Source organism: Sander lucioperca, chromosome 6 (assembly GCF_008315115.2).
Source record: "Sander lucioperca isolate FBNREF2018 chromosome 6, SLUC_FBN_1.2, whole genome shotgun sequence".
Classification (NCBI taxonomy): Eukaryota; Metazoa; Chordata; class Actinopteri; order Perciformes; family Percidae; genus Sander; species Sander lucioperca.
The window spans coordinates 21,991,117-22,011,999 of record NC_050178.1 but is presented as its reverse complement, the minus strand read 5'-3'; the positions used below and the strand labels follow the sequence as shown (position 1 = coordinate 22,011,999).

Here is a 20,883-nt window from a genome sequence, read left to right as displayed (position 1 = left end):
CATCTGCTCCAGGTAAGCACTGGAGTGTTTTTTTTAACTACGTTACTGCGGTGGTGTTAACGTTGTTGCAGTAAAATTTCATCTTGGCTGCCAGTGTTGTTAAATTATCACCAATTCCGGGTCACATTACTTCTAAACATTCCCAGTCATGCAGGGGCAGACTGAGACAAAAACTCAGCCCTGGCACTGTAGCCACACCAGCCCACATCACCCCGCCCATGCAGCCCCACCCACGGACACGTGCATTCACTAATTACATTTGTGTACAGATGGTGAAATAATATAAGCAGTACCTTATGTAACAGATTTTTAAACATTTAATGTAACTGGCAAACAATGCTTACTACTTTTTAAAGAGCACACGTTTATAACAAATTTACACATACTGTCTGTTGATGCCGTTTGTATGCTGTTACGGTCATTCTCTACAGCATGTTGGTCTTTGTCACTGTCTGTTCGATTGTCCGTGTTTCTCTCTGTTGATACTATACATATGGTCCGTCTGGTTCTCCATCTTTTCATCTGTTTTAACTCTCTAACTCTGCAATTTAAATGTTTTTCATGGCTGTCTGTGATTATACTTCAGGGTTTTTGGGGGAACACATAAAGCAGGGGGGAGGGGGTCTGGTCTCCCCCAGGAAATTTTGAGGGTAAAAGACTTCAATTCCTGCATTCTGATACATTTTTAGGCACCAATTTATGGTAAAAACTTCCATATTTATTGCAAGGAAATCACAAAATTCTGGTGGCAGGTAACAATTCAAAATACAAAATATAATGGAATATTATTATATTCAGTAGTCCAGTAAGGGGGCTTTCACATCTGGGACACGGGCCGGATACGACAACACTTGACCCTAAAGTCTAGTTGTTTAATTAGCATGAACAGGGATTTATGCTCACTTTTTTTCCCCAAGGAGCACGTTTTGCTCCCAAGTTGAAAAATGTAGGATTGACTTAGGCTACTTAATCAGTGATGTTGAATATAGCCTACAGTGTAATGGACCACCACAGTTCATACATACATGTGAACCGTGGATTAAATGTAGTTTAACCTACATAGTGTAAAACTACTACGTGAATGGGGCACAGCAGAAAGACAGAGCAGAGCGACGCTGCTTGTTCAGGGTTTTCATGTGTTCTCCTATAGGCATACACTTCGCATCAGGTGTTAAAACCAACTGTACCGAATTGGACTACTATTTAACGCGATAACGAGACGTTTTTAACCAGTAATGAAACTGTCTCAATTTAATGCTGAAGCCGTCAGACGGCTGCATGGACAGACAGCGGTCAGAGCTCCGGCGAGCTCTCTGCCCGTCAGCAGCAGCTTCTCGCTGCGCAGCCGGTCCCCCAGAGCAGCATGATCACCGGGAGGGTCCAGTACAGCCTGAACCCTGCAAACTGAGATCCCGTTTGAAGGTGACGTGCTTGATTTTGACTGTACGTCCCAATTTAAGTAACCTCTGATTGGGTTGGTCGGCCCATCTTGGGATCAGGCCGCCCGTTGCCAACTGGCCAAATGCTTAATATTACACAACAATACATTTGACCGGCCCACATTTAAAAATATGGTCCGGCCCCTCTGGCCAATCCGCCCCTGCGGTCATGTAGTATTTGGTTAAAAAGCCTTTATCTGTGATTTTGGACTGTAAAAAGTTCTGCTCTACTCAATTAGTGTCAACTGCTAACTATAGTAACTACATGCTAACAGCAGTAAAAGTTATCATCTTGGCTGCCAATTAGTTAAATTCTCCCCAATTTCGGGTCGCATTACTGCTGAAACATGTCCGATTGGGAAGTGTTTGGTTCAGAAGACTTTATCTGGGATGTTTGACAGTAGAATGTGCCGCTTTGTTCCATTACAATTTAACGTAAATATTAAGTAGCTGCATGCTAACGCATGATAGCTGTAATCTTGGCGGCCAATACTGGTTATTTCTCCCCATATTAAATAATAAATTACTGCTGGGACCTGTCCGGTTGTGTAGTATCAACAGATTCTCACTCCCATCTCGTAAAATACGGACGCTTGGTCAGGTGCCTTAGTCGTTGGTATCTCCTTTAGCGTCATATAACACGCTTTAATTAAAGGTTTACATGACTCACAGGAAAAACGGGATGGTTACAGACACACTCGGGACCCGATCCCCGGTCTCCTGTTCTCCTGGGTGTACGTTCTACAAACACGCTGAAGGATTCTTTTTTTGTCACTTCACAGGTATTTTCGCACGAGTTCGGAGTGAAAACGGGATAGTAGGATTTGGTTTAGAAGCGTTTATTGGTGATATTTCATGGTACAAAGCCCTGCTATACCATTTAATCCGATGCAGTAGCTCCAGCTTCAACTTGTGATACAACAGCAAGGCTGTGGCGGAGTTCAGATTCCAGGAACAACCTGGCCAATCAGAGCAGACTGGGCTTTGTTGATCGATGGTGTTTTTTGCCCCCAACGGCTCCTTCCAGGCAGCGCTGCCACCGCTGCCTCCAAGGCACCTAACCCTAACCTTAACGATAACCATTGCCTAATTGACTTCAAGGCAGCGCTGCGACCGCTGCCTCCAAGGCACCTAACCCTAACCTTAACCCTAACCCTAACCTTAACCATAACCATAACCATAACCATAACCAGTGCCTAATCCTAGTGCCTTCCAGTTAGCACTGCCTGGAAGGAGCTGTTGGGGGCAAAAAACACTGATAAATGGCTTTGTTGGGAAGGGGGCCGCCATAACAACACAAAGCAAATTGTAAATGCACTGCAACAATGGTGCTGAAAACATAAATGTCATTTATTTGACGACAAAGTCCTAACAATAACAATATCAACTTACCCGGAGGAACGTCAAGTACATTCTGCCAACCGTCTCTGAAACATCTGACAAGGCTTCTTCACAGTCTTCATGTAGTTTAACAGCGGTTGGTATCCATAACTGTTGCATTACTGCCATCTACTGGAGAGCGCTGGGATCGTCACTTAAGACACAAATTGTTTTTAACAACAACGGCGTGGAAAAACAGTCTCAAAAGTACCCACACAAATAGGAGATTTACACATATATTTACATTGAAAAATACTAAGTTCATTTACAAATGATGAAATACGAGTTACAAATTAGACACACGGACACAGATACACATTTGTGAATACAAATCGCTCTGCATTCATTATCTGCTAGCAGTTCTTGTTGTGCACCATAACCAAAAAATATAATTATTATTAGGCAAGTTATGAAGTTATAGCAGAGATACACTATCACTGTAAAGAATAAGTTGTGCTGAATTCAGCAGTATGTTTAAGACATATGTGCATTCCTATTTGACAGCGTTACGACTCTTAGAGTTACGGGTGCACTTTCAGCTGGGTAAAAGAGGTAATATGCAGTCATGGCCGTATATCACGGGAGCAAAGGAGGAAGTAAATTGACGAAGTATAAGAGCGCCAAAATCCGCATTAAGAGGGAGGTTGGGCATGGGTAATGGGTCAAACAGACACAGGACTTTCACTTAGAACACCAGGGTTCGTGTCCTGTGTGAAACTAAAAGTCAACGGTCACTCTTTTAAATTAACTAACTTTTTCCACTAATTCGTCAGGAATTCTGACCTAATTGTCCTTATTTTAGAAGTTTTACGTATTCCTGATGTTTTCATAACTCTCACTACGTATACAGTATTTGTTGCCTTAAGCCCGAGACACACCAAGAGCCGATGATAGGCTGTTGGACAGTCTGAAATGAAGACAGATTCAGCAACTGCACGGCCTATTTCTCTCTTAAAATGTTTTCAGAAACATGTTTCGGTGAACTATTTTAGTACAATATGAGATCGTATTCTGAACGAGCCGCCATGACAGTCTGGCTTTGAATTTCAGGTGAAACCGACCCGTGACGCGTTCGTCCAATCAGCTGCCGGTTTTCATTTTTGGGCAACAATACAGATTAGCGCCGCCTGCTGTTATGGAGACGTATTACGTCTCGTCTCTTCGGTGTGTTCTGAGGAACTTTTTAGACAAACTCGGGGACACTGATCAGTCACACTGGCTTTCTGCCGACGGTCGGCCGTCTGGTTGGTGTGTCACGACCTTTAGCTTAACTAGTTCGATTTCACAACGTTATCTACGTGTTTAAAACTGTGACTGTTGCCTGAAATAGAACAGTCAACGTTACCCAAAACTGCCACCGCAGGTCGGTCTCACAGCGGTAAATACAACACTCATACAGTATATGTTATTTTGGGAGTCATTGGAAACCTATTCTGGGGCAAAGCGAGGAAGTGGCTTTTCGGGCTCCAGCCCCAAAAGTTTTCTTAAAATCCCCGGAATCTTTTAAGTTAAGAAACAAACAAAAACTTCAACTTTGTGTCATTTCCCCTCAGTCTCTTCGACTGGACCGGCAAATCAATAGAGCAAAAGTTCTGTTACCGCGGAAATATTGCCATTCATTCTGTGAACTCTGTTCAAAAGGTCAACATTAAGTTCTAGCATGGTCCTTGAGCGCCCCCTTGTGGACAAATAAAAATAGACTGTTTCTGTAAGTTTCGTTTCTGCACCGCTATGTAGAGTTAAGTACCATTTGAGGTGTTGACCAATCAGAGAAGGCTGTAACCGGTTGGATCCAGTATTCCAGTCTCTATCGCTGTAGCAGTCATTGTATCAGTGATAGTTCAGTAGGTTGCCTCGCTAGCAGGATATATCTATTTGTCCATTCTTCATTTCTTGTTTCAAGGCATTTGTGAGCTGAAATCCTGTGTGTCCATGAGACTGTAAGTAAATAATTCTGTTAAGAATATTACTGTTATTTCCTGCCTGTTAAACCTATAGTTTTGGTCGAGTTTATGCGCTCTATGTAGCCTGCAGTTCTTATTTATCTTGTTTAATGTATGTATGACCTAACTCAAACAGTTAAAGGGCCTTGGTGCAGTAACTTTGCTTTCAAAATGGATTAAGCTCTATATTTGCTTAATATGTTACTGCTGTATACATAATACATATGTCAAATTCATATGTAAGCTATTTCCGTTCAGTGTTGTTAAATAGCTGTTTCATGTAAATGAATAGATGAGAATTACATAATTATTACGACAATTAAAGTATGTTATTTCTGCTTTTCATCATGTTACAGAAACCACACGTCAGTTCGCAGTCCTGAATTCAGTTCATACAGAGTGGCTTGCATTGTGTGTGGATGGTGATTAATAAAGCACCATTTGAGGATATCTCCTTCTTCTCCAGTTCTTACCAGACTATCTGTGGCGATTGCAAACGTATTCAAGCAACTACAACTAAGAATTCTTCATTAAATAGGAGGTCCTAAGCTTGGGCTTATTTAACCAACACATTCTTCATCACAAACTCTACTACAAATAGGCTTCAAGATTAGTAATTCTATGTACACCAAACTCCCTATGTTACAGTTTTTCTCAATTGCTTAAACACATTTGCCCCACTCTGACATCACATTTTCAAAACAGTTAACACACAGGATAAAACTGAAGCTCAATGGCCAAAATGACTCATTTTGTAAGCATAATGCTCTACTACTCACAAAACATTAAAAGCATGCAACATAAGCAAATATTTCCATCAAACACCACAACTTGTGGTCAAATTAATTTATTCTTTCAATCAATCATTACACAATGGACAACAAAATACAAAATACAGCCATCAATATGAAATATGACACTTTACAAACTCAAATGGATACTGAAAAAAAAGAAAAAAGCTATCAAAGGAAACTTATGGGTGGTAATACCTTTTAAAAAAAAAAGATATATTCTATCGTTCTTGACGATTATGCCACAGGTTCTCATCAACATCGCATTGAATGTTTTCCCTTGCAATGCACCGAGGGAAATACCTCCTTGCGTGGCGCATCCATCCCTGGCAGTCCTCTGCACCTATTGCCAGGCAACCAGCATTCATTGCCTCCAGGAGGGGCATCTGCTCATATGGCCGGTGATCATACACCTTCCACCTCCAAGCAGAGAAGAACTCCTCGATTGGGTTCAGAAAAGGGGAGTATGCAGGAAGGAAGTGCATCATAATACGAGGCTGTGCTGCAAACCATTCGTTCACAAGGCGAGAGTGATGGAAAGCCACATTGTCCCAAATTATGACATACAGAGTCATGCCAGGCCTCAACAGCCCTCTCTCTTCGGGTGGAATCAGTATTTCTTTGAATGAATCAAGAAATGTGATGAGGCGTTCTGTATTGTATGGGCCAATGGTTGGTATGTGGTAAAGGACCCCAACATTGGAGATGGCAGCACACATGGTGATATTGGCACCCCTCTGACCTGGCACTGTGACAGCGGCCCTCTGCCCAATGATGTTCCTCCCGCGTCTCCTCACTTTACAGAGGTTGAAGCTGGCTTCATCCACAAAAATTAATTTGTGATGTGCCCCCTCAGCTTCAAGCTCCATTATTCTCTAAGAAAAAGAACAAATTCATAAAGCAAATTACAGTATTCCAGTCGCATGTAACTATAGTAAACAAGGTATTACAATAACAAAATCTGTACCTGCACATCCTGGAATCGTGCCTCCTTTACGATGTCAGAGTTTCTTTGAAATGGAACTCGGTACAGCTGCTTCATGCTGACATGGTGTCGTTTAAGGACTCGATCTATAGTTGCCAAACTCACACTGTTTATATTTCTAAATGCTCCCTGATCTGCAATTACTGCTGCCTGGATTTCACGCAGTCTGATTGCATTGTTTGCCACTACCATATCTACAATGGCAGACTCCTGTTCAATACTAAATATCTTTCCTCTGCCACCAGTGTGTGGTAATGTGTGGATCCTATAAAGTAAAAGCAAAAAGCATGTCAAAATTGACATTACTGTATGACAGTCACATAACTGGGATTGATAAAACATCTGCATTACTGTAGACACAGTTTGTTCTGCTAACAGGGCAATACAGTAAAGCTGAAATACACAGTGGTATACATTACAGTAACACTGTGAATTACCTGTTCTCATTCCGAAAAAGCCTGACAATAGATGACACAGTGCTCCGAGTCAGAATGGGCTGGACCCTTTGTCCCGCCTCTCTGAAGGACCAGCCATGATTGATGACATGGTCAATAATTGTTGCCCCAATTTCATTTGAAACTTGAGCTCGATTTTGTCCTCTTGCTGCTGCAGCTCCTCCACCACGCATACGGGCTCCTCTTCCTCTGGCCCCTCTGCCATGGCCTCCACCACGCATACGGGCTCCTCTTCCTCTGGCCCCTCTGCCATGGCCTCTTACTCTATGGCCTCTTTGATCCATGCTTGCAAATAGCAACACAGAGGTGGCATCTTTTATAGATGGATGAGGACTGATTGCTGATTGAAGAGTTGTGCAAATTAGTTTCACACAGGTGCATAGAGTTTTCTAATTATGCAAGTACTTTCTATCAGCTGTGAATAGATGTTTTCCTTTTGTTCACCACAGTGAATCCAATAGAGTTCGGGGTCTTTCAATGAGATCTGTGGTAACTGTTTTGACAAAGGGTGTGAAAAATGTGTGAAACAAATGAAAAAGTGTTAAAACATTTGCAAGAGAAGACTTCTGCTGTGCTAATAATGTGATGATGAAGACAAAGCGGATCCCAGTTTCATTTAGTGTGTCTTAGCAAATGAGAAAAACTGTAAAGGTCCCATGGCATGAAAATGTCACTTTATGGGGTTTTTTAACATTAATATGAGTTCCCCCAGCCTGCCTATGGTCTCTATAGATCTCTATTTTCATAGAATTTTGGGAGTTGTATTCAGTTTTATAGCATCATCCTGACTAATTTTTGACAGATCTGTGATCATCCATTACCTTCATTCCTCTGATCTTAACGATTTGTCAAAATCATTCATACTTTCTGCTTTTTTCTTACAAAAAAATTAGAAAAGTTCATATTAAGTAGGTTTACTGACCATGAATTCCAAAAATAAGTGTAAAACTAGTGCAAATAAATAGGTCTAGTGGTGAATATATTGGTGTTAATGGGAACAAGTGCAAAAACGTTGGAATAAGCAACACAAACATAAAAACTGTGTCTCAAAGAGTGTTCATTTTGACCCGGGAGGACAACGCAAGGGTTAAACAAAGGGAAGGAGACAGGGCATGGTGGTCATTTAAATGTTAGTTACATATCGTTAGTCTTTACATATTGATGCTTTTGTCCAACATCAGTTACACACATTTTTCACATGATTGGAATTCAACCCTTCACACTGAACATCTCAAGTGAAGCACAACTTTGAAAAAGTATAAAAATTCAGCCAAAGAATGAGCTCCAGCTGATGTTTTATGTGAAGGCTGAAATTGATTTAAAGTTACAGAGTTTTAAAGGGAGGTCACAGCAGGAGTGGGTTTTATGCATAGTTTGATGTTCCTTGCAATAAATTGCACCACAGAAAAGTACTGTGATGCAGTGGCATCGCACACAATGATAATCGTCAGTGTGGCAACCTCCTGAGGACTTCCAATAACTTTTCCACATTCTACTATCTTCATATTTTTCAATCTGGTCAAAGAATGCAATAATAGTGCAGTTCCAACAAGTTTAAGGTTTTTCCCAGGAAAGGTGTATATGTACTAGAACCTTATAAAACCCACTCTATGTACTTAAAACATCTGCCTTTTGACAAATACTAATATTTTAAGCTACTAAAGGTAGTGAGCAGATGTAAAATAGGTATTAATAGATACATTGATTCTAATATGAATGTATGGATTGTGCTTGTTGTCTCAAATCATGTAATCCTTTGAAGTATTTGTTTTGTTGATCCAATATCCTATTTTAAATTAAATGAAACACATTTCAATCGAGTGCGACTCCCATTAAGACTTTAAGCATCACTCAAAGCACCGAAGACATGCAATGTCCTTTGCTGGAGGAACACTAGATCTATTAAAGGGTAACTACCTTTTTTTTCAACCTGGACCCTATTTTCCTATGTGTTTGTGTCTAAGTGACTGATGGAAACAACAATCTTTGACATCGGTCCAGTATTAAGAGAGATCGCTGCAGTCAGCAGCGGAGAAACAAGCTGTAATGTAAATTAATAAGACAATTGTCCAGCTTGTATTTACCTTCACAAAAGTGCTCGTTTTGCCGCTGACAGGCTCAGATTAATATTCTAAGTGTCTGACAACATTATGGAAAGGATCCCTTTGAAAATGTAAAGTGCAATGCAAAATGTCAAATTTAAAATGCAAAGCTTAAATATAAATGCTTAAACTGAATTTGGCAATTGCCCTTTGGCATTTTAAGATTCATCTTTTCCATGTGGATTTAACATTTGGCTTTTCCATTTGGATGTGACAGATGTCAAAAGCGTATGTAAATGAGGAGGCGTGGCCCAAAGGCTGGTGGGAGGGTCTGAAAGGAAAGGGGTGCAGAGGCACCTTATGACCAGCAGGGGGGGCTGACTGCTGGGGAGCTCACTGTTGAGAAGCATCTGGCTGCAGCTTGGCCACCAGGCTGGCTTGGCCTCCTCATTAGATGATAGAAGCTGATGCTGTAGGTTAAACACAAACCACATTTCATGCAACAACAGTGAAGTTTTCATGTAGTTACTATAATTGGGCCCGTGTACTTTTCATGTCATTTGATTTCCAATTTTGACACGATATCTTTTTTTTTAAACTTTGTTAATATTGATGACAATGTGTTCAAATGGAAAACGATCCATATTTCAGGAAATAAACTTGTCCATGATTCTATTGAGAGACTTCCAGCTGACAGCTTCTGTCTTTCTACTGTCTTTTTTTCTTCACAGTTTTTTGTCACTTTTTTCGAAGTTTGTTGCTTATTTGAATTTTTTGTCACTTTTCTCGCCCTGGTGTTGCCTTCCTTCCTTCTTTCTACTGTTTTTTTTCGGAAATTTTTTGTCACTTTTCTCGACCTATTCTTGCCTTACTTCCTTCTTTCTCTTGTCTTTTTCCAGGTTTTGTCAGCTTTTTTAAAAAAAAAAATTGTCTCCTTTTTTCATCATCATCTAAATGTTTTCCAGGTCCAAGGCTGTTGTTTAGTAAATCTATCACTGACATCGCTGTATTCTTCCTCTTTATAGAGACTTTTTTTTCTACCAAAAATTATTCGTGCTGGTTAGCGTGTACATGGCTTAAAAAAATCTGTTCAAAGGGGGGGAACGTTATTGAAAAAAGCTTGAGAACCATTGCTCTATATAAATAAATGTAACATTGACATTGACATACTGATGATACTGCAGGTCTGGCAAATATAGGCTGTAGTTGTCTTAACACTTAGGGTTTGATTTGAAGCTCATGATCCAAAAATGTATTACAAGCATGAACATTGGATATTTTTCAGTTTAAACTATCCCCTCTGGAGAAATAAGTGCAAGTTAGTCAATCTATCCGAAACTGATTCAAGTATTTTAAACCCAGCAGGCTTGATTTACAGTACACACATGCTGTTTGACATCACAGTTCATAAGGTCCAAGGCAACAACAATAAATCTGCAAATCCTAAACTCAGATATTTGAAAATGCTTCAGCTTGCACGCTTTCCAGGATTCCTTAGAATGTCTCTTTCTTCTCATTTGTTGCGAAATATTAAAGAAATAGTTCAATATTTTAGGAAATCAATTTTTTTTTGTTTTATTATCCAAGTGGCATAGCAAAGACTGGAAGCAGCCAGCTGTTATCCCCCTGCCAAAGTGAGAACATCCACCTACCACAACCTCTAAAGTCTAAAATAAATTAATATGTTTTGTCTTGTGTGATGCGAACATAAAATGTAAATATAACAGTTTTTGACGGAAGAAGTGACATGCTGCAACTATATCATCTCCTCATCTTACTCTGAAAAAGAAAGCACATGTTGGAACTATTGCACATTACAAGATATCTTCCAAAAACAAAACCAGAGTGTCTCACACACACACACACACACACACACACACACACACACACACACACAGACACACACACACACACACACACACACACACACACACACACACACACACAGACACACACACACACACAGACAGACAGACAGACAGACAGACACACACATACATTCAAGAATAACAATTAAACATTGGCATATAAGTAAATAATAAGAAACAGATTAAGAATTCTAAGGATCATGAAGGCATCTATCTATCTATCTATCTATCTATCTATCTATCTATCTATCTACCTATCTATCATGCAAAAAGATGTATTTGTTTATCACAGCAACAAGGTCAGATGGACACAGGGGGACCATCACAAACAGATGCACAACCTCTTTGAGTGTGTTCTCAATGAGAAAGCCGTTGTAAGTCAAGGTTTTTGTGCTCACAAGGTTCAAAACATCCCCCCACAATTTTCTCCAGATGGTTGTGATGATGGTTGTGCTGGAATATTGCCTTGAGTAATTGCATTTACGATAAGATAAAAACTGTTTTGTCCGTTCACACGAAAATGTGTCTTGCATCACGTGCTCTAAACCATCAACATAATAACATAAATGTTTTGTGTTTTTTTTACTATTATTATTAATTCAGCCAATAGCAATTAGAATTATTGCATCTACACTATAAATCTTAATCTTTTACTTTATTGTTTTCACTTTTTTTTGGTTTGGCAATGTTGGGCTGTCAGTCTGTTGAATGGTCTTTGGGCCGGCTGAAATCTCTATTGGATGGATTGCCATGAAATTTGGTGTACGCAGACAGGTTCTTGTTATAATGAATTGTAAAACGTTGGGTGATCCCCAGCATAGAGCCGTCATCAAGTAAAAATTCCAAATTGTCCAATACTTTTGCAAAATGCAAAACTAATGATAATCCCATCAGCCTCAACTGTTTTTTGTGTTTACTGCTAATTATCTAATGTTAGCATGCTAACATGCTAAACTAAGATGGTGAACATGTAAAAACAATTATACCTTCTAAGCATCAGCATGTTAACCTTGTAATTGTGAGCATTTCTAACATTAGCATGTAGCTCAAAGAAACACTGTGCCTAAACAGCCTCACAGAGCCGCTGACTTGTTCAGAAGAAGACAGTCTTGTGCTTACACATCTGTCTATGTAGTCGTGATTTGCGACTGATTGGTGCAGATGTTTCTTTGTAATCGTTTTGTATTTCTATTGTTAATGATTTGTCCTCTATGTTCCAGGTAGTGTGGACCGTGGGGGAAGAGACAGACAGAGAGAGAAAGAGAGAGACAGAGAGCACGCCAAGGACAGAAAGAGAACTGGATAACAGCACAGAAGGCAATCAAACAGCAGGGAGCCGGACACACGCACTCACACACATCCGTAAAAACACACAGTAGAGAGACAGACTTGACACTTTGTCAGAGCCACAGGAAAATACTAAAACAGCAGGGTACTACTGCCAGAACACATCATAAACTGATGAGTTACACTCAGTAACACACATAGAAGAAAGAAATACAGAGAGAGACAGATTCCACGCTGTGTCAGAGCCACAGGGAGATAGTAAAACAGCAGGCCGCTGTCAAAACGTCTATCTTAAAGCATCATTTTTTTACACCCCACACACACACACACACACACACACACACACACACACACACACACACAGGTTTGTTGCACTATCTTTGTGGGGACCCGTCATTGACATAATGCATTCCCTAGCCCCTTACCCTAACCTTAACCATCACAACTAAATGCCTAACCTTAACCCTTACCCTCACCCTAACCATAACCTAATTCTAACCCTAATCCTGAAACCAAGTCTTAACCCTCAAACAGACCTTTAAACTTATGGGTCCAGCATTTCGGCCCCACAAAGCTGTCCGGACCCCACAAGTATACTGGACTCTCGGTTTTATGACCCCACGAATATAGTTAAACAAGCCCACACACACACACACACACACACACACACACACACACACACACACACACACACACACACACTCACTCACACACAGAGAGAGGAGCTCTGCAATTGTCAACAGCCACGTTTGAGAAATCCGGAGGTCATCAGAACATCATCTGCTGATTAAGAGGACTTTGAACAACACGATGGGTGACATACTGTTGTTTGTTGATTAGAAACCTCGTTTGTGCAAATTCTTAAACGAAAACTGACAATGCACTGTAGGGCTGGGCTTCATATATATATATATCAATCACAAAATGGCTAGACTGAAGATAGACTGAATCACATACCATAATCAAATTAATCTTTGATGGGAAACACTTTTTTTGGGTATTTATTTCCGAATAATTTCCAAGACAAAGTCATATTGGTAGTAATTGCAGGCTAACTGGAAACAGTGTCCAACTGATCAAGGCATTCTCATTAAGGAGTTCATATGATTTTGTACGAAAAATTCTGCCCAACAATTCGTTTGATATCCTACCAAATCACGACCATCAGCTGGTCACGTGACGACCGGTCAAGTTTAGCAGTCTTTACAGTTACATTTTGCCGAAAAAAAACATTACTAGGAGCCAGGTACCAATCATTGTGAGGTGCCGGTTGTTTCAGAGGCCGTTGCAGTTGAGTTTAGCCGACAAAAAGTGAGCGCCATGCGGCGACGACAGTTAAAAAAAAAGATCATGGTTTAGATTAAAACACCAGGACTAGTCAAGAATGTGCCCAAATGAGAGACAGTTACCACTAACGTACCTGTTCATAATTTATGTGATGTAAGAGACAGTATATCTTCTACTTTAAGATGATAATTTTGCTTTATAATTTGTAATGATAAAAAAAGCAAGTGCAGAGTACAAAACTGTAGGATCAAATTAGGCCATATTATTTACTTTGAGTATAACAGTTTCACTTAAGTCACATGATTGAGGTGTATGACACATCCAGGCATATACCAGGCGCCCAAGGATTTTGAATTGAACCAATACCTGTTTTCTCAACAAGCGCGCTTCATTAAAGGAGCTGTAGGTAGGATTGTGAAGATCCAGGACTTAGCCAAAAAATGTGAACATCAACAACTTCTCAGTCCCTCCCCCCTTTCTGCTAAAGCCCAAACAGTCTCCTAAGCCCCTCCCCCCACAAGGGAGAATGAATGCGTATGCATGAGCAGTGATAGACACGCAGTTAGACCCCCCCCCCCCCGGCCCTGATTGGTGCATCTGAACAGGGAGCGTGGATTTTTGTAAATCTCTCTCCAGCCTGTAGGTGGAGCCAGAGGAGCTGGATCATTTTTAAATGACCTACTTCATGTAGTTCTACTAGAACATAGGGTCAGTTTCAGCAGATATGACAGAAAGGTAGTTTTATAAGTCTTACCTACTGCACCTTTAATGGTTTTGTTTTGAAGGAGGAAGTTACTTTAGAAAAAAGCATATAGTGCTGGAATCAGTCGAGACCAACTAGAATATTTGCCGAATCCGAGACAAGTCCAAATACCAAAGATGTTAGTACCAACGTTGGTATCGATATTATCGATATTTGGATAACACAAAGGAAGGAAAAGACTTCCCTGGTGATGACAAACCTGATCCTCCTGTGCTAATTGGCTCAGATTGCTATTGGCAGGTTATATCATGCTGCACAGAAAGACTGTTATTTTTTTCAGCTTCCTAGGAAATAATTTAGAAATAAGGACACAACAAATGAAGTGTTACAGTACCCGAATGCACTGAACTATGATCCATTGTTCTGCACTACATCTTAAACATATCTTCAATGAGTAAATCATCATCGCATTTTTATCGATTCATAAGTGTAACCTACCACCACAAAACTATACCACTGAAAACAAACATCCATGACGATATTTATACATACATAATTATTGCTCGGCTCTAATGCATTGAATTTAACAACAGCATAATGTGGTAACTCGTCCAAACAGAACATCTTTATTACAATGGGTCGGAAATATTAATTAGACCTTTTTATGTTGTTTTGTTCACATGATGTAAACTCTGGTTATTATTGGCATCAGATATAAGTCACTGTACACCATGTATCAAATACGTTATGATTAGTTTGTATGGTAACACTTTACTTGAAGGTATCTCCATAAGAGTATCATGACATGACACATGAGCCCTAACTCTAACCTAACCCTAAAGCCCCTAACACACCAACCTGATAATCATCCGTTGGACTGTCTGGCGAAGTTGTTGACTTGAGTCTGTTCGGTGTGTTCCGTGCTGTCGTCCGTCGGTCCGTTGGTCTTCATTTTGGCCGACCTGACATGCTCGGTCGGAAGGCGGGCACTGCCAGCAGTCAGACTCAAATCTTGGTGGAGTGCTAACCCGTAAATGACGAGCGGGATGAGCGTGACTAGAGTCTCTCAAAATCTGATGAAAATCTTTTAAACTGACCTTTGTTGATCTGAAATGAAGACAGATTCAGCAACTGCACGGCCTATTTCTCTCTTAAAATGTTTTCAGAAACACGTTTCAGTGAACTATTTTTGTACAATATGAGATCGTATTCTGAACGAGCCGCCATGATAGTCTGGCTTTGAATTTCCAGAGAAACCAGACCCATGTGTTGGTTGGTCCAATCAGCTGCCGTCGGCAGTCTGTGTGTTCTGAGGCACTTTTTTTGGCCAACTCGGGGAGGTAGTCAGTCCGACTGCCTTTTCTGCCGAAGGTCGGACGTCGGGTTGATGTGTCACCGGCTTGAGGGCCGTTTTACAGTCAACGCAGCCAACCTGTCGAGCGCCAATGTGACGTCAAAATTACGTAAATCTCGCTGGCGCGCCAGGATTTTGAGTGCGTGACCAGAGGGCGTGCACCTCTCTATGTTTTTCAGCGGCATGCGACAAAGCAGAAACAGGAAGCGTGGACGAGCTGGAGGGTAACGTGATGCCAGGACTCTCAGAGTGACTGCAAGTCTGGTAAACTTACTGGTTAAGATGAGATCTTTTATGGTGAATGAAAGGCTTGATCCACCAAGTAGCTCATCCAATCAGATCCAAGCATTGATGTCAACGCCGCTGCCAGTTCTGCCGTTGTTTACCTTTTTCTTCTTCTTCTAGTCCAGTAGAAACAGCAAAGTCGGTAGCCTTTCCTCATTAGCGCCACCTCTGTTCAGGAGAAGACTGCAGCTAGTGTCACGACCACCAGCGCCAGTATAAACAGTTACGCCGCTCCCATGACGTCACACAGGACGGCTGCGGCGAGTATACCGGACGTTTAACTCTAACCATAACTTGGCATGACAAAAACCGAATGACACTAAAAGACGCATTATGTCTTAAACATTTATGACTTCTTTATAATGTTTATGACACGTTCATGACAGTGTCATGTCACTCTTATGTAGATACCTTCAGGTAAAGTGTAACCATTTGTAAGTTTGGTAAACTCAACATGGTCAAAGGTCAGAGAACACGTTGGTTGTTGCAGGGTTGGTTCAAATGATTGCTTCTGCATATGAGTTTGAGTTGTGAATACATAACATATGGGGTTTTATTACACATGAATCAACCTGAACTGAAAGGGTTCAAATCAACCAAAAATAAAGATTGAACTTGAAATTATGAGGATATTTTACAAGTATCACCAAAGCCCATGTTGTTTTACATGATGACTTCACTATGCTGAGCCTCATGACCTCTGAGTCTGAAAAACTCAAATAAGAATATTAATCAATTCCTCAGAACCTCATGAAAAGTCAATGTCTGTTATTATTATTATTATTATTATTATTATTATTAATAATATTCTTTATTATTCTTTTTTATTATTATTATTTATTATTATTCTTGTTATTGTTATTATTATTATTATTATTATTATTATTATTATTATTATTTTCTCAATAGTTATTTTATTGTTACTAATATAATTATTCTTCTTGTTGATATAAAAGGTTGTGAAATTTAATTTGCTCACTGAGCACTGTAGGGCATTACACATCGGGGGCCGTGACGAATAAACGACTCGAAAATGTGAAATAATGACTGAATGATGAATATTTCGCATCAGAACTATTCATACCTAGTCTGGCTATCACCAAACAAAGAAGCACGCTCATCATTACACTGATGAGCGTGCTTCTTTGAAAATCCAGCCCAGCAGACAAACAACCTGCAAATTGGTATTCTGAAAATGTCATAATCTTCTTTTTTTTGTGTAATTACGTTTGCTGTTCAGCAACTAACACCACTCACCGCACTTGCAGCAGTGCCTGTCAAATAATAAAAAGGTGTGGGGTGAATTATGTTACTATTAGCAGGCAGTAAAGGCCATGTTGGAAGGGTTAAAGTCCGTAGTATGTTACCACTGTGTTGTATGCTCAGTTAAAAACAGATGGAAGGAGTTTTTCTACTGTTCATAATGTGAATCTGTCCCTGAAAAGATCCTTCTCTCTCTCTCTTCTTCAAGCATACTTACCGCCTCCATCCCTTTCTGACACCTTCTTATTTCATCCTTTTTTATTACCTGTACTTCCTTTCATCTTCTCTTTTCATCCTTCTTTCCCCTCCTCTTTCCTTCCATTTATTCCGTATTGCGTTTCCCTTTCATCCCAGCTTCTTCCTTGTTCCATCTCATTTTTCACTTTCATTTCATCTGTTCTTTTATTGTCTCTTTCCTCCCTTTCTTTTCTGATGTCTTTCTTTGTTCTTTCCAACTTTCTTCCCTTTCCTGTCTTCCATCTATCTTCTTTCTTTTCTTTGATTCTTTTCTTTTATTCCTTACCTCCCCTCTTGTTTTTCCTCTTCCTGAACCTCTCTAAATGTAATGAATAACATCAGAAGGGATTTACATAGGTCTTGATCAATGTTGTGTGTACTATCCTCTTGTTCTTCTCTTGTCTACTTGTCCTATTTTTCCTGTTCTACCCTTTCCTTTGTGACAGAATGGGAAGCCCATTGACTTAAGTTTGATCATGACAGTTCATGTGCTCACAACTAAGTCAAAGTGATATACAGAAATGTTCTCAAAAGCAAGAAAGTAAACATATTTCCCAAATAAAAGTATTCCTACGAACTTAAGAGTTCCATAAGAAGTTAGTAGGAGCCAGCGAGTAGCTGCATGCTAGTTGTCCTGATATGAGAGTGAAAACAAGTTAGAATCCAAAATGGGATCTGAATGAAGTTCACCTTTACATAGGCTATTTTGTAAATTGCACATCCTTGTATATACTTGTTATAATCCCATGAATAATCAGCCATCAGAGCAGGCGTTCACACCCGCTTCAAACGTTGTCAGCCGATCAAATGGGTGTTATCAGTTGTTATCACTACCATAGATATGAGGCGCTAGGTCCCTACAATGGAGTCCTGTCTGGGGTCCCCACCAAAACCCTAGACAGGCTCCAGTATGTCCATAACTCTGCCGCCAGGGTCCTCACCTAAAACAAGACCTGGCAGCAAATAAACGCAACCCTCATCTACCTTCACTGACTACCAATCAAGTTCCCACTTCAAATATAAAATCCTCCTTCTCACCTACAAATCCCTCCATGCCCTGGCCCCACCTCCTCCATCCATACACCCCACCCCGAAACCTGCGGTCCTCAGACGCTGGCCTGCTCTCCGTTCCCCACACCAGACTCTGTACCTTTGGAGACAGAGCCTCTAGTGTTGCAGTCCCATCCCTCTGGAATACCCCCCCCTGCAGATATCCACAATGCTACATCCCTTGACATTTTAAAAAAACTCCTGAAACACCACCTGTTCTTGGGTTTCATGAAAGGCACTAATACATACAAGTTATTATTATTATTATTATTATTATTACTCAATTTGTTCGTTGGAACCCCCATCTGTGTCTGTATACGGTGCTGTAAGATGATGTAGTAAGTAAGACTAACAATGGTAGGGAGTATTAAAAGATAGAAACTCCTCATAAGGATGAAGGTTGGGGTGGTGTTGGCTCAAACAAACAGAGGCTAATGGACCAGAGTCTGGTAGGACCAGGCTAGTGGATCAGAGTCTGGTAGGACCAGGCTAGTGGACCAGAGTCTGGTAGGACCAGGCTAGTGGACCAGAGTCTGGTAGGACCAGGCTAGTGTACCAGAGTTTGCTAGGACCAGGATAATGGACCAGAGTCTAGTAGGACCAGGCTAATGTACCAGAGTCTGGTAGGACCAGGATAATGGACCAGAGTCTAGTAGGACCAGGCTAATGTACCAGAGTCTGGTAGGACCAGGCTAATGGACCAGAGTCTAGTAGGACCAGGCTAATGGACCAGAGTCTGGTAGGACCAGGCTTACGACCGCCCAAGGAAATGGTAGCGTTATATGGACGAGCGAGATAGAGAGTGACTGAAGAGAGAGAGCGCCCAGCGGCGTTAGAACAAAGCCGTGAATCAGAGAAATTAAACGTGTTTTTGCTGATTCATCACTAGAAATGCAACTGTAGCAAGCATCTCACAATCACTAACGTTATCCACATTCATATTTAGACCAAACAAATGATATATCCAGCTACAAAAAAGCCTAAAAGAGGCAACGAGGCATTATTATGGAGACGATACCCCATCTCGTCTCCTCTCATTGGTGTGAACCGGCAGCTTTCAGAACGCTGCCGACCGGCTCGTTGCAAGAAGTTGCAAGTTTCAACTCAAGTTTCAACCCGTCTCGTCTGAACTGAGCTTTACAGTATGTAACGTTCCTTACGTAACGTTCTTAACGTACGCCACAAACGCTAGTATTTTAACTCAAACCACAATCTTTTTCTACTGTTGGTTATTTTTTATTGTATATTGTGTATTGTTTGTATATATTATCACTTTGATTTTTTGGAGCTTGTTAAGCATTTTGGTCAGCTATGGTTGTTTTTAAACGTGCTATATAAATCAATTGAACTGAACCATAAATAAGTATCTTTATTGCCTAAATCTAACCAAGTTATGGTGCATTTTCTATGAATTCACAATGGGACTCCCAGTGCGTTAAAAAGTGACGCCAAGACGTCCTGACCAGGCTAACGTGACCGTTACTATATGAATAGGTGACAACGGACTTCTGAACCTACTAGTAGGTGCAGTTCAAACACCTCTATGACGCTGATAACCACTGGTAACGCCCATTTACTGTAATGGAGCGATACCATTCAAAATGGGTGGTTTACACATATTTTTAGACATCAGTTCATGTAAAGGTGAGCTTCATATTACAATATTAAGTCAAAAGTGTTCAATAGATCGACCAAGATATGGCAGGTGATTAGATGTGATTCCTGATGTTTCTCTTTGACTTTACTATTCACTGAATAAGAAGCTCAGGGGAATTTCAGGCCTCTTTTTATAAACCAATCAGAGCTCTTGGAGGACGATGTAGGCTTTCTTTCTCCTCCGTCCTTTTTTTTTTAAGATTATTTTTTGGGCTTATCCGCCTTTAATTGCTAGGACAGCTAGGTGAGAAAGGAGAGAGAGAGGGGGAAGGCATGCAGGATATCATCACAGGTTGGAGTCGAAACCTGGACCTCAGCATCGAGGCATAAGCCTCGAAGGTATGTGCGCCTGCTCTACCCACTGAACCAACCCGGCCACTCTCCTCCGTTCTTACTTCTCTTCCTCTACTCCTCCTTTTTCTTCTCCCTCCTTTCTTCTCTCCACCTCTTCCCTGTTTTTCTCTTATTGTTCATGTCTTATTTGTACATGCTGATGTTAAATAGGCTTTGCTGTTATTATTATTATTATTATTATTGACATGTGCATACTGTGCAATGAAGGTGACGATGCTGACTCCTGTCTGCACTGAGAGGGTGCTAGAGGCCTTCACAACACATGTAAATAATCAAAATAAAAGGTTGGAACTTGTGACCGACTTTCGTCATCGCTAACCGTAATTGGAAACTATTTGGTGAGGTTTTTAATGTCCTCCATGAATCAAAACCTCTTGAAAACATCGTCACATCTTGTCTCACCTCTTTTATTTTTATTTTCCTCGCATTGACAGGAATGCATTTTTGCTTGACAGCGCAGCACAGTTAATCACAGATAGTAAATACACATCGTAAGTCATGTTT

General features: G+C 40.6%; 1 protein-coding gene across 3 annotated transcripts in view; it reads left to right on the top strand.

Annotated features, from left to right (window-relative positions):
• Positions 1-12,547, top strand: part of raly (RALY heterogeneous nuclear ribonucleoprotein) — a 218,710-nt gene extending 206,163 nt beyond the window's left edge. For all 3 annotated transcript variants that reach the window (XM_036002266.1, XM_031301385.2, XM_036002267.1), the window contains one exon: positions 12,124-12,547. The gene's annotated coding sequence lies outside the window, so the exon portion shown is untranslated. The remainder of the gene's footprint in view (positions 1-12,123) is intronic.
• Positions 12,548-20,883: the final 8,336 nt, after the last annotated feature.